This window comes from Ischnura elegans, chromosome 1 (assembly GCF_921293095.1).
Source record: "Ischnura elegans chromosome 1, ioIscEleg1.1, whole genome shotgun sequence".
Lineage (NCBI taxonomy): Eukaryota > Metazoa > Arthropoda > Insecta > Odonata > Coenagrionidae > Ischnura > Ischnura elegans.
The window spans coordinates 69,748,631-69,764,712 of NC_060246.1; the positions used below are offsets into that span (position 1 = coordinate 69,748,631).

General features: G+C 42.9%; 1 protein-coding gene across 3 annotated transcripts in view; it reads right to left on the minus strand.

Annotated features, from left to right (window-relative positions):
- LOC124162954 (puratrophin-1) overlaps nucleotides 1–16,082 on the minus strand; it is a 1,076,650-nt gene that overhangs the window by 522,845 nt on the left and 537,723 nt on the right. The window contains exon 1 of one of the 3 annotated variants that reach the window (XM_046539745.1): nucleotides 8,603–8,734. The exons of the other annotated variants lie outside the window; for them this stretch is intronic. The gene's annotated coding sequence lies outside the window, so the exon portion shown is untranslated. Of the gene's footprint in view, nucleotides 1–8,602; nucleotides 8,735–16,082 lie in introns of those variants that run through there. 3 annotated transcript variants of the gene reach the window in all.

Sequence of the window (16,082 nt, forward strand, 5' to 3'; positions counted from 1 at the left end):
CATTCGGTTTTCCTAGGATCACCCACTAACTCCATGAAACTCCGTCGACCACCTAACCTAGTTCATTTTCGAGGTCCTAAAAGTGTCACGCCGAAAGGTTTCCGTCGAGAGGGACGAAAGGTATGCGTGCCACCGAGAGTCTCAGCGGGTGAGCCAAAGCGGGGAAATTATTAAGGAAAGCCTGAAAGGCGGGAAAAGAAAAGGATGAGACATTGTCCCGCTCATAAAGTTCTCTCCTCGCTTGTCTCCAAACATGGTTCATGCAATCCTCGTTGGCGTAAAATCCATTCCGAAGCGACGGGCTCTTTCAAGCGACCCGTCTCCTCACGAATGAGGGAAGAGGGAAGCGGGAAAAGACAAACACAGAGAGTGAGAGAGACCGTTATAATATAGTGCAGCACCTTACCGCCACTGTATGTCGTAAAAAAAATAGGAGAACCTTCACCAAACTTACGGAAAAGAACCCCGAAATGCAGCGTGCACGAAATTTCTCTTTTCACGCCACCATCCAGTCTCATTTCCCGGGGGGTAACTGCTAACACCAGAAGCCTCGGGTACTTAGGCTGCGTGTTAATAGGTGCACTCCGAGAGAGTTTAATGTTTATCGTGAGCATTATTCTACTCGCTCGGGCTTCAATTCACGGAAATTTTAATGGAAGCGAGCGAATAATTGGCACGTCCCAAGGCTACCGTTGCACTTTCTCTAGAGGATTTTTGTTATCCTATTTTTCTCGCATCCTTCCAGTCCTAAACGAAGCTCGTAGAACGCATAGGCGGAATTATCCTACTGATACTGGACTCACCTCAAGGAAATTTCATGCAAATAAGAGAATACTAAGTAAATAATTGATTGGAATCGCAGATAGAATTCAAAATGGTGAACGTGCGTCGAAAAAATTACGATCATCAAGTTTACATTTTGAATACGGAAAAAGATTACTGAGCACAACGTCTGTTAACTCCGATAGATTTCAGGAGAGAATAAAAGTATACACTCGTACCTAGGTCAGCTATCAGACAAAGACGGAAAAAAGATATGCGTCAGCCATATCGTCTCCCTCAAATCTATTGTGGGATGAAAAAGAATATCCGCTATAGCATAGTTTCAAATGATAAATAAAAATGTGAAAAATTAGATTATTCTCGAGAAGACTCTTATACTTCATAGCTATTTAATTAGGAATCTAATAATTAACTTCATCAACGGCTTCAAAGATAGGCATATTTAAGCTAACAAGTGAGAGTGATAAAACCAACGAAGGTATAGAAAAGAAGATGAAGCACAAAAAAATGAGAACCCGGAAAGGGAAATGTGAGTTATCAGTGCTGGGGAGGAGAGGATAATGAAGGTAGGTGTGAAAGGGGAACCCGCTTCACTTCTTAGGCGTGAAAGGCAGCATTGAATAGGAAGAACCACTCGGCAACGAGCGATTCCCTACACCCGTCCCGAATGTAATGGCAATAACATTGGTGCATGCGGTGATTCCCTCTCTCTCTCTCTCTCTCTCTGCCGCTGAGGAGATGGGATGTAAAAGTGGAGGAATTTCTAACGGGGGATATCGGATGGGGGAACGAGGAGGAAGGGATGCACATGAGCGGGAGTACGTGTGAATGGGCCGAGAGAGAGAGAGGGAGATAGAGAGGGAGAGGCAAAAAAAGCGAAGATCAAAAAGAGTGGAGGAATGGGAAAAGGAGGTGGTTTGAGTATAAAAGTGAGTGGGGGGGGGCGAGTAGAGGGATTTAATTGGCAAGAAGACATCCGGAGTCATCCATGGGAGGTGGGAGCAGAGATAGAGGGGAGTTGTGATGAAAAATGCAGGGAACTTGAGAACATTTCGTTATCTTTTCGCTTTCGACCCGACGATTTATTGCCTCGTGCACGCAACGGACAAGCCGGTGGATCGAAAAATAAAGTGGACCAGGAACTGAAATCGAAATATATGTTAGAAGTTGGGCTGTGGGAAGTTAAGGCTGGATAACAGGACATTAAAGAGAAATATTGACGCGGGTAAAGACTGAAGAAAAAGGTTAAAGGAAACATTCACTCAGGACAATAAAACGGAATCTGGTATATACTATACAATTTGATAACGCTCATGAAAAAAACATCCAGCTTTGTAGTCTTTTTTTCTTATTTCTTGAAAAAATAACGACAAAACTAGTAAATGGATCCAGTAACATTCGTCTGTAATCATAATTATGACTAAATTATACAGTGTTGAGGTAGGATTCCTTTATCCCATCCCTCGTAAACCAGCAGCAATCCCTTACGTGAGCCCAAAGTGCTGGTTAACGACCGACAAATACTACGCGACTTCACCAATAAGACGAAATGCAATCAATCTGTAGTGTACTTTGGCATATGGCTTTACGCCTCGATAGTCCTGTGAACTCGCCAATAGCCAGCGAGGCGATGGTAACTAATGACTAGTCTTTGATAACGTTAATTTGACGTTTTCCCACCCCCGTTCGGAGCGGCCTTGAGGAAGGGGAGGACACGCGCGGCGGACCCCGACGGCCCTTCGACGTGGGATCTCGAAAGAGTGAGTGACCGGAGAGATGGAAGGAGGAGACAGGAGGGGAGAGAAGGAAAGGGTAGCAGGCAGTCGAGCTTACTCGCTCCCGTGGTCGCGCGAAAAAAAGCGGTGAGAGAGGGGTGAAAAGAATACAGGCGCCGGCGCGGAAACACGAGTCCGCAACGTGAGGGAGAAATTCGAACATGTAGACTCTTGTTCCTAACTCTCAGGAAGGTGGTTGAGCCACCGAAAATCTCCTTTTTTACTGTCTTTTATACCGCGTCTTTTTTCCAACCGGGGTAATATTTATGGTAAATACCTCATCGAGGAATATCAAGAAAAAATATATTGTGTATCATATAGAGTACAGAAATATACATGCATGTACCCTATGCGATGCCTGGCAGACGAGACATTTCCCCGCGCCACCGTTGTGCCGTACCATAAGGCACTCTCGCACTCTCCCTCAGTCTGGACTAATGAATGCAAGTTAATGGGATATGCTTGGTATTTTATTTCCCCTGAATGAGAGGAATACATGGAAAATAAAATTAGGGCGATCATGGCATGCTGTAGGGTTAAATCTCAACTGTGAGGCCATCGCTGAAAAAATTGTGAAACAAAAACAACCTTGTAACCTCATCCAAGACAGCTCCCGTGGCAGGACGAGAGTGTGCCAAAAGAATTTGAAAAGCCATTGGTGGAATGTAAGATAATAAAGCAGTTAGAAAATTTCTTTTGCATAGTAAATACATCATGCACGGTAAAAACGTACATTTTTACAGTCTGAAAAATGTTATAGCGTCAAAATTAAACCAGATGAAAAGGCGAGCCGCCGTGAAATAGAAAAGATGCCGAAAATGCGCTGTCACATCTAGCCAACGGGCAACGAAAACTCGCTGACCCACATACAGCACAATATTTCAACGCCTTGTAAGGGGATCCGATGGAGCGATTTCAACGTTAGAAGTTTAGCATTAGGCTGATAAAAGGGTTCCAGATGAACACGCAGCTTTCTCGAATTTTACGACAAAATCGATATTTAAAAATTCTCGGTTGTCTGAGAGACTTATCTTCACGCGAGAATTTTGCCTTCGCCCTCCAAAATATTCCAATAGAACCAGTTTTGAGAGGCAAAAACTCTTTCCAAAAACCATATGATATGTTACTCACTACTCTCACAAAGAGTATAAAATTATGCCTTAAATGACACCGGTGATGTTTAGTTTGAAAGCGTAGGTTAACTTGTATCGAGGAACATCGACGTTATTGCTGTCAAATCAGCACATGGTCGACGGAGTGAGGTTACAGGATTCTTCTCATTTGCAGGTTATTCCTAACAGAACACGTGTTTTATGCCTATCATTTACTAACAGTGCATTAATTAACTGTTCATTAATCAATTGGGTCTACCAATATGAAAATGTCGTTTTCACGAAACTTTAAGGAAGGGAAAGATATTTCAAAAGGGATTTCATTCGTATCGATAGTAAAATTCGCTCAAATGATAGAATGTGATAATATAATGCACGCATTTCTTCAATGTCAGAAGAAATCAAAGTGCTAATCAACATCAGATATTGCTTAGCGTAGATCAGGCGGTTAGCAGACCAAGGGATCACTCCCTCCGTCTCTCGGTCATGCGCGGACGGCCGATTTAGAAACGGCGTGGGAGGGACGACAATCTAGCGATCTGTAAGCCACGCGTTGATTGAGCCTCTGCAAATGGGACGGAGGCTCGCGAAACCGAAAATATCTACTCCATAGCGCAATGCCTGTAAATAAAGATCGGCCAATCACGAGCGATGAGTGTGGGTATAAGCTAAGGGATGCGAGGCACTCCGGGAAAATGATGAAACGAAGTGATGAACATAATTTTACATGATAACCACCATTACAAGTACCTTACGAAATAATATTGATGGCCACCTTGCCACAGCGCTATTCCTGATTTCTCACTGAGAACCAACTTCATTTGTCGTCTTTATTTTTCTGAACATTTCTTCTCAAGTAGCATACATGTTGCCGGGTTTCGCAGAGTTTCACAACAATGGATAATGATTCAATTTTGAAGGAAAATAATAACATTCAGTGAAGGATGGATTCAATGGTTTCAAATTATTGTGAAAAATTTCCCCACACAAAGTTAAATGCACAAAACATACGTGGCATTCTTTTTGGAGCAGAGCCATACTCGATTATATTTCCTCAATTAAACGTACCAAACTGCAATAATTTCACGTTAAGTAATCGTTTCAAAAGTGGCAACACAATCCCCTCGTAGCATCGTTACGGGAAGGTAGGCCTCGGGGTTATGCACACTGGGATAATTTATTGAACTTCGCCGGTGATTCCGCAAAATTAACGACGGTGTGGTCGCTTTTCCACCCCTTCCTTCGAAGTTGTGCACACGGCTCTCAATGCCAGGCGAACGTAATTGCGTGGTTGTGAGTGCACGTGATAACGACAAACATTAGCGGGATGCCGTATAAGAGACTGAGAATGGGATGAAATAGAAAGGTAATGTTACGTTAACCATGAAGAGAGAGGAAGAAATATATCTTCGGGGCGTTTAAATGGAGGAATGTAATAGGAAGTTTGTAGCATCACAAGGAGCTAGAATAAAAGAGGAACTTCATGCAACAAATGTCAAGTGAATGGGGTGGGTGGCTCAGCGCAGAAGGGTTATCGAATGTGATTTTGTTTACAAATAATTGCTTGGTTAAATTATCAATTCATAGACTACATACCTGTATAAAGTATGACGCTGATACATTGATAATTAGCCATCCCAAGGATGGGTACGGAAATGACCATTGAACCATGCTAGCCTTATTTTTTTACTTGAAAACTGAGAAGTTTATTGAATATTTTTCTTAAAAACTATACTCAAACCTGTTGTAATCAATTAAAAATTAACATTTAATGAATAAAATCATATATCTACACCACTATCCATATTTCCACCTGTTATCGTGCATTCCACCGGCAGAGAAAGATATACTCGCTTCTCGGAAGGCCCTGAAGAGATTTGGCCGAGGTACGGCGGAGGAACGAGGGGAGGAGAGAGCGGACGGCCTCGGCAAGTGGTCATGAAGAAGAAGGAGGAAAGAAAGATAAGCGCGGAAGAAGATAAAGACACCCGAGTGAAAAATGTATCAGCGACGCCGCGTAAGCGTATGCTTAGGAGCGCAATCCGTGCGAGACGGTTCCGCTGAGTTGCCCTTCCTTCTCTCCCCATCGCACGGTTACCAACCGACCAACGGACTCAAAAAGAGCCACGAAAACGCTGCTGCCGCTGCTGCTCCCCGAAAAATTTCTTGACGCACACTCATTCTCGCAATTCGCTCGTCCCCTGTCGCTATTTTGGTTTGGCGCGCGACGCTTAGAAAAGGCGAAAAAGAAAGAAAACAACTTCCGTTCCCGGCCAGACTCACGACGCGACTCCCAAAGGGGTGGAAATACTCATTTCTAGGGGAAAACGAACGGAGGGAAATGGAGGCTGTCTGGCTGGAAGGGTTAGAAGCGTAGGGAGAGGCAGACATATGAGTTGCGAAAAAAAAGATGCAGGGCATTTTGAAGCGTGCTCACAGACCAGACGCGGGTAGTGACACCTCGATGAGGAGTCTGCATGTTCTTTCAATACATCCGTTGGATGGAAAAGAGGGTGAATTGGTGGCAGAGTCAACGGTAATTGGAGAAACAGGGCATTCAATGCCTGGAGTTCGTCCAAACATCAGCGTATAAAGTATTCAATAATGCCCTTACAGAGTGTTAAGAAATATACAAATATTTTTGTTATTTCATCACGTCAAACTTCCATTATATCACACCTGAAGTGGTTGGCTATATTTTTGTTATTAAACTTGGAGACCGAGGAACTTCACAATTACAGAAGCCAAAGAGAAAAATAGCCTGCACTCAACGTAAGGCTTCATGCAATGGGATAGCAGAATTTCAAATTTTTAGAGGTATCAGCTCTCAGTTTCACTCAAAGCAGCGAATTGGATGAAAAATTCAAACGAAGCAGAAGGAAAACAAAATATAAGGGCAAATGGAACTGCCTTATCCTGTACCCACGAATCGACACGAAAATAAAAATTACCACTTATTCAAGTAAAAACTAAAGTTTCCGAGATAAAAAAAAAAAAACAATTAGGCTGCCTTCTGATGTGACTCACTGGATCTAAATCAGTGGTACCACCAAGTCCAAAACTACCGCTAGAAAATGCATGAGCGTAACATGCTTAACTTCAAGGAACGTCGTTGTGTACAAATCAAAAATGAAAAACCAGTGACAACTTTCCTCACACACACATAATTTCTCGCTCGAAAAAGATTTCGGTAATGTGGTGCCTTGATAGTGGCACCAGTTGCCGAAACTTTTGTTGGTCAAGGCAACAAAATTGCGTCGTAAGTTAGATAATTCAATACTTCCGTCGACAATTGGAAACTACGCCACTGATGTGAGAACTTCGAAGTATGTTGCGCGGAGTGGTCCTTTCGCCTGAGAAGCCGAGTGGTCGACCCCCGTCGCTTGTCGAGGAGCGGGCCTTCCAGGAACCTCTACCGCACTCGCACGACCACAGCAACAGACCGCATCGGTGAGGAGGACAACGCTCCGTGGGACGTGCCCACGCCAGGCGGGAAACTAAAAGTTTTTACCGCATGTCTCTCTCTCGTCGACTCTTTTTACTCTTTCCCGACCATCTTCAGTGTGTGGCCACATCTCTTCTCCATAATTCTTAACCTCCCTTTCCAGCTACGAGGGAGCAATTGCGAGAGAAGATCCGCGGCGCGTAGAGAAGGGTCGAAGGGTGGTGCATTCGCTATTGAAAAAATCCCTGCGGCAGAGGCAACAAGTCGCCGAAATGCATCTTCGTGGACTTAATTTTTAGCGAGAATGATAAAAGAAGTTTCTGATATGCAAGCGTCAGGATAAAAACACTTTACACAGGACCATTTCCTATCGCGTCTCTCTAATGGTTCACTTAAAATAGCCTGATGCGTATATAACAAAAAGGTACAGTACTCTGTTTACTAAAGACGTCCCTTATTCAGCACTATAATCCCGTAGTATAAACGGGATGATTATTAGCAAAGGTATCTATTGTTTGAGGCAGGTTTACATGGAGGACTTTGCGAATCACTTCGCCAGTCTCCCACCTACACCCCTCCCTCTTCAATTCCAGTAAGGCCTGATTTCTGACACATAAATTACATTCAAAATTATTTTTCGGTGAAAAAAAAATTAATCAGACGTAAATGAATCTTAATGTTATCGTTCCAATTCCATCTGATTTGTAATCAACGTCTCAGAACTCAAAAACCAAACGTGGAATTAAAATAAAAAATACAAACCGATAAAGCAATTCACACAATGCATGAAAGCAAGGTGGTGCAAGCGTCGACCGAAAAGTAGTCCTTGATAGCGCCGAAAGAGATAGCGACGGCAAACATAAGATACAAAAATATGACGCACCATAATAAAAGAGGAGATAAGATCCAAACCTGGAGATTCACATAGCCTCTTTCCTCCTAAAAAGGAGGAATCTCTCTCTATTTCTGCGGAATGCTACTCTCTTTATCCATCTCAACTTAGAGAACCGACAGGAAGAAGAAGGATGGCTATTCACGCACGAAGAAAACCAACGAAACACGCGAAGAATTTGAGTGTTTACTAAGGTAGGCACTGAATTTGACGCAAATAATTGTTTTCTATTACGTGAAAAATATTAACAACGAATTCACAAAAGGGCAATGATATCTATTCTCATTTTTTTCATGCACGATGGATTGCGCGAGTGACTATAAGCATTACACTTTAGTGACTCGAATGGAACAGAACGAGAGAGCATGCATCAACTACCTCGCAACACCGACAGCGTGTGAACTCGTGGCACAGTGATATTTCGATGGCACCAGGGTAAGGAAATTATGGCTGCAGGACGGAACTCCAGATGTGTGGACCCGAACGATAACGCGAGGTGGAAACGGGGAGGATGCGGACAAGGAGCAGGTCTCCGAAGGAAGGAGAAGAATGTCGTGGGCGGGAGTCGAACCAACCACTCCGCGCCAAGACTCACCTGGTGGGAGTGCGGTGTCGGCCGTCTCGCGTTCCCGGCACAGGTGGTCCCACACAAACACTCGGCAACGTGCTTCGTCGAGAGGTCAACCCGAAAAGGGAAGACAACCGCGACGCCTTGGAGCGATCCGGAAGGAAGCGAGGGTCAAGGCAACACAACCCTCTCGCTTTCGGTACCGGAACTGCGAGGTTACTGTCGGCTAAACGCCTGCAGATCTAACTCTCGCAACTGAACAACAAAAAACAGAATAACTCCACAGGTTCCTCTGGACCGTTCACTCTTCAAGGCACGGAGACGGACAGCTCTTGGCGGGAGGAGACCGTCCGGAACATTCCAACGAAACAACTGGGTGCACGACGGCCATGAACGTGTGGGCACATGTGAAAAGGGAGTGAATCCAACAGTTGGCACAGTCACAGAGGGGTTATAAAAGAGGAAGAGCACGAAAACCTTGGATCTGCGTGGATGACACAATTCGTAGGCTGTCGCTGGATATCCGGAGGACCCAAAAGTACCGTCGTATCACACTGGCAAGGGGGGACCAACAGGTTATAAAAATCTACGAGGCAAACTGGAGGTCCTGGGAACGTGCACTGAACAGCGGGGGTAACTCAGGAAGAGCGCTTTCGGCTACAACAAAGCGTGGTTGGCTTAACTCTCTGACTGCTGCCGGCCGCTGTTCCACACACCACAACACGTACCTCCACTTCTGCCAGCTGGGGGCGACTGAGGGAGGCGGCCGAAGCAGACGGCGGCCGTGGTGGTGGCGGAGGGCTCTTTCCCCTCCACCCTCTCCCCCTTTTCGCCCTCCCCTACATCCCCCCTCCCCTCGAGACTCGCTTCCCCTCCTCACCCCCTCCCACTCTCCTCCGTGACTCCCCCTCTCCTACATCACGCTCGCCCTCTTCCCTCACTATCACCCCCCTCTTTTCTCTCTTTCTCTCACTCTTTTCTCTGCTGACCTCCTCCGCACTGTGTGGAGGGTAGTAGGAAAGCAACCTTAGAGGGGGGAAATGCATATGAGGGTGTGAGGCACATACATATATTGCCTCCCTCATTCCTTCCCCCCCAGAGAAAGGGTTAAGCATGGAGAGGAGTGCAACAAAAGCCCCGAAGGCGCTGCTAAACGTGTGTACCGCACGTGTTCAAATAAAAGATGAGGGAAAACACGGGTAGTTTTTGGGGGCTATTTTCACGCTTCCACTCTCGAAAAAAAAGGTTGAGAAATGTCTGATGTCTGGATAACAAAGAAGAGATCACAGCTCAACCGTTGCCCCAACATGAGGACGAAAGGAATAAAACGTTGACGAAGCAATGCCAAAAAAAATTAAAAATCAAGTAAAAGAGTTGAAAAAAAAACTAGTTTGAAAACAGCAAGTGTTTACCTTTTTCCTTGAAAATTATTAGCTACTCTGAATGTTACCTTACGAGTTTCTATGTCTGTATTAAAGATGATCGATGGCTTTAGTGGAGTAAAGGGTCGTTCGCAGAAATTATTAAGTATTAATTTCTACGTATTTCAAGGATATCAAAGGTTATATTTCAATCACAAAAATAACGCGTTTGTAAATAAGTACTTTATTAACGATGTGCCTTATTATATTGCTAACATTTAATTGATTGCTGAAAAGTTTAGTTGAGCTAACACAGACAAAAATCCTCCAAAACTCTGCTATAATTGCAAAGATACCTTGCTCGGCATAAAAAAACTAGTCATAGTCTATGACTTTGACCAATGTTTGTCATAAATTACTTTGACAGTAAAGACACATATTCACTTAGTTCCGAAATTCTAATGTTTAAATTAAGAGGATAAAATACATCTTAATCTTGCCCATAGGGGTTCAAATTTCACATGCATGATATGTATTTAGAATGGAGCTTTAGTTTCTGAGCAATTCGCTATTTTAAAAAACTTGAAAAATCAAATGCATGTAGCTTGCATTGGAGGGTCCGAAATCTTCAACCATATTTGTACCAGATACTGTTTGATCACGAGTTCAGCCCTACCAGTTCTATACATTACCAGCAAAACTTTTTCACCATATGGTTTAATAAATATTTTAACGCTAATGAAAAACATAATCTTCTTTGCACGTACATAATTGCTATCAGCTGCCATCTTATATATCAGGTCGGTCTTCATAGGCCATAAATGTACTACCATTGCTTTAAATATCCTATTGCGTTATGATAACTCGACTGATAGTGATATAATAGTTTCTAATTGAATGTGTGAGAGGAAGGGGCATCAAACGAAGAATTTCCTACCTGGAACGAATTTAATAGTTTTTGCAGTGCGAGCAATTACAGGGCAGGTTGGAACGAACGGATTCAGTGCGCTAGATTGGAAGGGCAATTACTTTAACTTCAAAGAAATTTTCAAACTCAACTGCGTTAGATCGAAGGTTACAGACAATAATACGCTATGGTCTATTCAAACCAATTTTGTCCACCTGAGGTGAAAATTTGCCTTCACTACTTTTTTGGACGTCACATGAGACGTATTTGTCTTTTTGAACCACTGTTCTCAACTTGATAGAGGGCTTTTAAACATTTCCAGTTTTAATATATTTCTATATATTTAAAATTTTAGCATAGCCTCACAGTGCTTTACTCCTACAGCGATATAACTCCTTATAAGCTTGGTCCCTTGACATGAAAAATCTTTGTAATTGGGGTATTTAAAAACTATTTTACGCTTACATTTTAAGTCTATCTTCGTAAATGCGAGTCAACAAAGCCAAGGAAAAAATATCACGTTAGTGTTGCATAAGTATGTAGCTTAAATTGTCGACACATGTCCACCATATCGGCGGAGGGCATAACTGACATTACTGGGGTCACGATCGAGAAGTTGCGAGCAGTTGCAAGTTGTCGCCTCCAGCCTTAAACAGTTACGTTACCACATGGAGGAGAGGAGATGTTGTTTACCTCACGAGTCATCATAAAAACGAAAGCCAACTCTGGCCAAGATAATTAACATGAGCAGAGTAACCTCGTTTCATTTGACGTCTCCTTCGCGCGACTAACAATTTGCTGTTCAGACATTCCGGTCCAGAAAAACAAAGCCTCGATGAAAAACAGTTGTAAATTGCCAGCCCTTGAAGAAAGGCATAAAGCATTATGAAATGGTCTCCTTCCGGTACACAGTTTATAAAGTACGCAAAGCATAAATAAGGGTTTTAAAGGTGTGTCGTGAGGTTGTATAGTTATCAATCAACGTCTGTGCTTATAATTAACTACCAATGCCTTTGTGTTCCCCAAAAATCACAGCTGAATCAGAAACTTAGGTTTGAAAAAAGATAACTCCTCTTTCGATAATCAGATCCTTTATTGCTCATCATACTTCAATTTCTTGTCAGTTTAATGCGAAAACAACCAATAATCACTGTTATTATGGCGTAAAACATCTACCGGAGAAGAAATTCGGCACAAATATTTATATGCATATGGATTTCTCCATTTTCCGGGTTATCGCCGCTTTTCGTGGTCAGAGGTGACGACAGTTTCGCCAGGATTCCACCAGGCGTCTTCAGGTCGAAGTGGTGCTTTCAGTGTTTTTGCCGCGTATACATAGCTCTCCCTCCTCGCGGCCGCGGTGTTGTTGGATTAATATGTACACTTTGTATTCCACGACCTATTTTTTGCTGCAACCTTGATATGTAACTGAAAACTATGCATTAAAAATTAATATATTTGAGACTATGAATTTAATAAACATAAAGTTTCACAGTAAAACTAATTAATGGATATTTGGTAATAACTAAATGAAGTCACTTAGTTATTCCTTTCTAGCTTGCCTCGAGTAAAATACTTCTAATGCATACAAGTGAAATTGCTATGAGAGGGAGCGAAACTATTCCCATGTTTTAGGAACGAGAGCAAAACAGAGTAATCCGTCGTTGCATGTCCGTAAGAAGACCTCCGTGGCTCAAAGGAAGGTACATACATACTGCATTAACTTGCATCCGGACGCTGCAGGGGGATTCGGAGTGGAGCAGATGAATGCGACGGGTCATTTCTTTCCCGAGCCGAGCACGTCGCGCTGGAGATTCCACGCGGAGGAACCTTCAGAGGCATCCGAGACGGAGTGCGCCTGCGAGCGGCGGTGATGCAAGCGAAGGAAGAAGAAGACCTCCTCTTCCGTTACATCTGCGTATCTTCCCGTACCTCCCATCCTTTACACTCCTCTGTTCTTCCCCCTTCTCCTGCGCCTATTATCTCTTCTTTTGCGGCGTCTCAGCGAGGAAAGAGCGTCGCCATCACTTCAGAGGCTTCTCGTATTCCTTCCTTATCGCACCTCCGCTTATTATTCCATCTTCCTGCAACGCTTTTAACAGTCGCGCTGTTTCTTCAGTACTGTTCCTGAGCCGCTGAACTCTCTATAGTGCTATGACGATTAAAGTACGTACTCAGGGCCAGAACTAGGAGTTTTGTCAGAGGGGCAAATATCAGTTTGCTTCCCCCTCCCTTGACCCCCCATTCGTCCCCCTCTCCTGACCCCCATTCATTCCCCATCCCACTTCTAAAATATGGTTAATCCGTAAGCTATTTATTTGAGATGCAATAGTGGAAATTATACACCGCATGCTGGCTACTAAGAAATTTTATTAATATTATTGATTAAAATTTATAAAGTAATTATTATTGTTAAATAATAAATAGAAAAACTAAATACCTTTTTTAATGAAATTTTCAAATTTTGCCACCCCCTAAAATCTGCGGCTCGGGGCAGGTGCCCCCTGTGCACCGCCCTAGTTCCAGGCCTGTACGTAAGACGTGCTTAGTACTCCCTGAAATCAGGTCAACAAAAATTTGGAGAGGCGATATATCCAAGGACTAGGAAAACACAGTAAATCCAAAGATTTTTTCCTTTGCAAGAGCATTACTTGCCCTGCTCTTATGCGCATCCCTATTTCTCTGATTGTATATATCCCACTTTTTTGATTTGTCATTCCCGTTTACCCGAGACCCTCCTTCCCAGCACAGTTGCAAGCATCCACTAGCCCCTCCAGGTCTACGTCCATCTACGCTTCCTCTCTACTCTCTAACTCATTAGCACATTTTATTACCCCACTTAACCCTTAAATGCTGAGAGATGGAATATTAAATGCCTTCTGCGGCGAAAGGAATGTAGGTGAATAAATATAATTTAATTTTACTTCACTATGATAATGAGAGAAACCAATTATTTTGAATATCATTAATTTTTTACCAAGTTTATTATATTAACGTTGAAATTGTTTGAAAGGGCTTTCAAGATAAATGCATTACATTTTTTATCGTCTTCAAGTGATGCGAAGTAATAGAGCGCTAAAAGTTTATTTCCGTGCAACTTATTTTCATCTGATGTACACAAAGTAATATTTGTCTTGATTCATTACAAATATCTCGTATGTACGTATCACTGGGATATGTACATAATTCAGACCGAATCAAGTATAAGAGAAGGATATAAGTTTCCCCAAAACGTAAAGCTATAACTACAGTTGTAAAACAGGCTCCTCCGTATTAATCTGTGGTCATACGATCCGTTTTTCAAAATTTGCACCAAATGCGTCCACCATTTCCATGCGTCCCGCTGTCCCAATTCCGTCCCAACCGACTTTTTTCTTTTAGCGGCGCCTTTCGGAGCAAATGACTTCATCACTTCCAGTTTCTAACCCTTTCCGTGTGCGCCTCATACACGCCTGTCACTCGAGCCCTGCACTCCATTTGCAGCCGAGAGGGTCTCGAGAGAAATGTTTGGCAACCAGCCTAGTGCACATTCGCCAGAGTTCATTCTCTGAAAAAAGACAAAAAAATGCTAACGCGGAAATGTGCGAAACTGTTGTGTATTATTAGCATTCCACGTAAAGAGGAGGAATAATTGGTGCCGTGCTGGTGATGCATCCTGCAATTGGTTTCAGTTAAAATACTTTCAGGAAATGTTATTTCTAAATTTAAAACTGAAAGTTTTCCTGGGGAAGGACAGAAATCATTCGCAAAGCGTCCAGAAATATATTATCATCTGATAGAGATGAGTCTCTTCACGTTATGAAAACAAAATAGAAATATAAACCTTAACATATTGTACCATCGTTGAGTGGTTCAACCCAAAGCTCCTTACGGATAGGCGAGGGTAATGGTCAACCCGGACGAAGTGTCAGACGTTTAAATTACAAAAAAAATCGGGTTAGGGTGACTTTACCCTTTCCCTGTGACATCTCCCACTTTGAGGATTTTTTTCGAGGTGCCTAAAGGCTTCACCCAGGATTTGGACCTAGGACTACTCGGATATCAGGAAAGCGCTCTATCCACTGGACTACTACGCTTCCCTTCGGAACCAAAGGAAACGCTACTTCTCCTCTCTTGCAAGGCCCATTTACTAACACCCAAATCTGGAGATGCTTTGACGACAAAAATAAATATGGTAAGTGATTGAGGTTATTTGACAGATGATAAGTCCCCTTTAAGTGAGCGTAAGATTGAACATTTTCACTTATTCATTCTGAAGTTGGGCCCCATTTATTTACATCAATAGATTTTGAGAAAAGAAATGCTTCACCCTCATGTCCGATAGTTCCTCGAAAAACATATATTCGAGAAGGAATTCGGATCAAAGATTTAAGAATGCATATGAGGCACAAAATTTCTTTTGCGTGCCTTTTTCGGCCTGAGGAATCGACTAAAAAGAACAAGCCCTTTCCCACCTACTGCGAGCAACAAATGTGGGACGTTTTGCGGTCCCGCAATATTGACGCGTTTCGAGACGGCAAAAAGGAAAGACATCAGAGCCACGGGACCGCGAACCATAACAGGCGTAATTGTATTCCGGTACACATCAATTCCATGCCGAATCGGTAGCCGCACTGGAGTGACTGGCAGTCTTGAACCCATCTCCTCCCGTGACAAATGCCACAACCCCTTCATAGCGATGGGTGCCGTGAACTCTCCGGGAATGATTCCGAGGGAAAGGCCTAACTGTAATATCAGCAAGAGCGGATTCACTTTACGGAAAGAGGCTTTGCTCTCTTCTCACGTGCCTATCTTTATCACTCCAAGACGCAGCACAAGAAGAGAGTGTCCGATTGTTACCGTACGGCATTTCAATAGTACGACTGCTTGGGGCTAGAGATATTACATTTATACATTAATAGGCGCTCCGATCTTCCGAATTGAACCACTTTTTGATGAAATTCAATGATCAATGGATTATTATAAAGGAGATCTGCGTGTTCTCATTCGATAATTTGGAATGTCGATTGATAATCGACGCGCTTTCTCGCGCACAAAGTGAAGATTCAGAGATTTTAGGCGGCTTTGATAGAGATAAAATTATTTTAAAAGAGGAAATAGTTCTCATTAAACAAATTAAAAATAGTGAGTTGTTGGAACATAAGCTTCTACAACATCATTGGAAACGGTTTGAACCTGATATAGTGCCATCGGAATAAAATTTCAGATTAAGTTCTTTTCTTGGCAGTGATCCATTGCA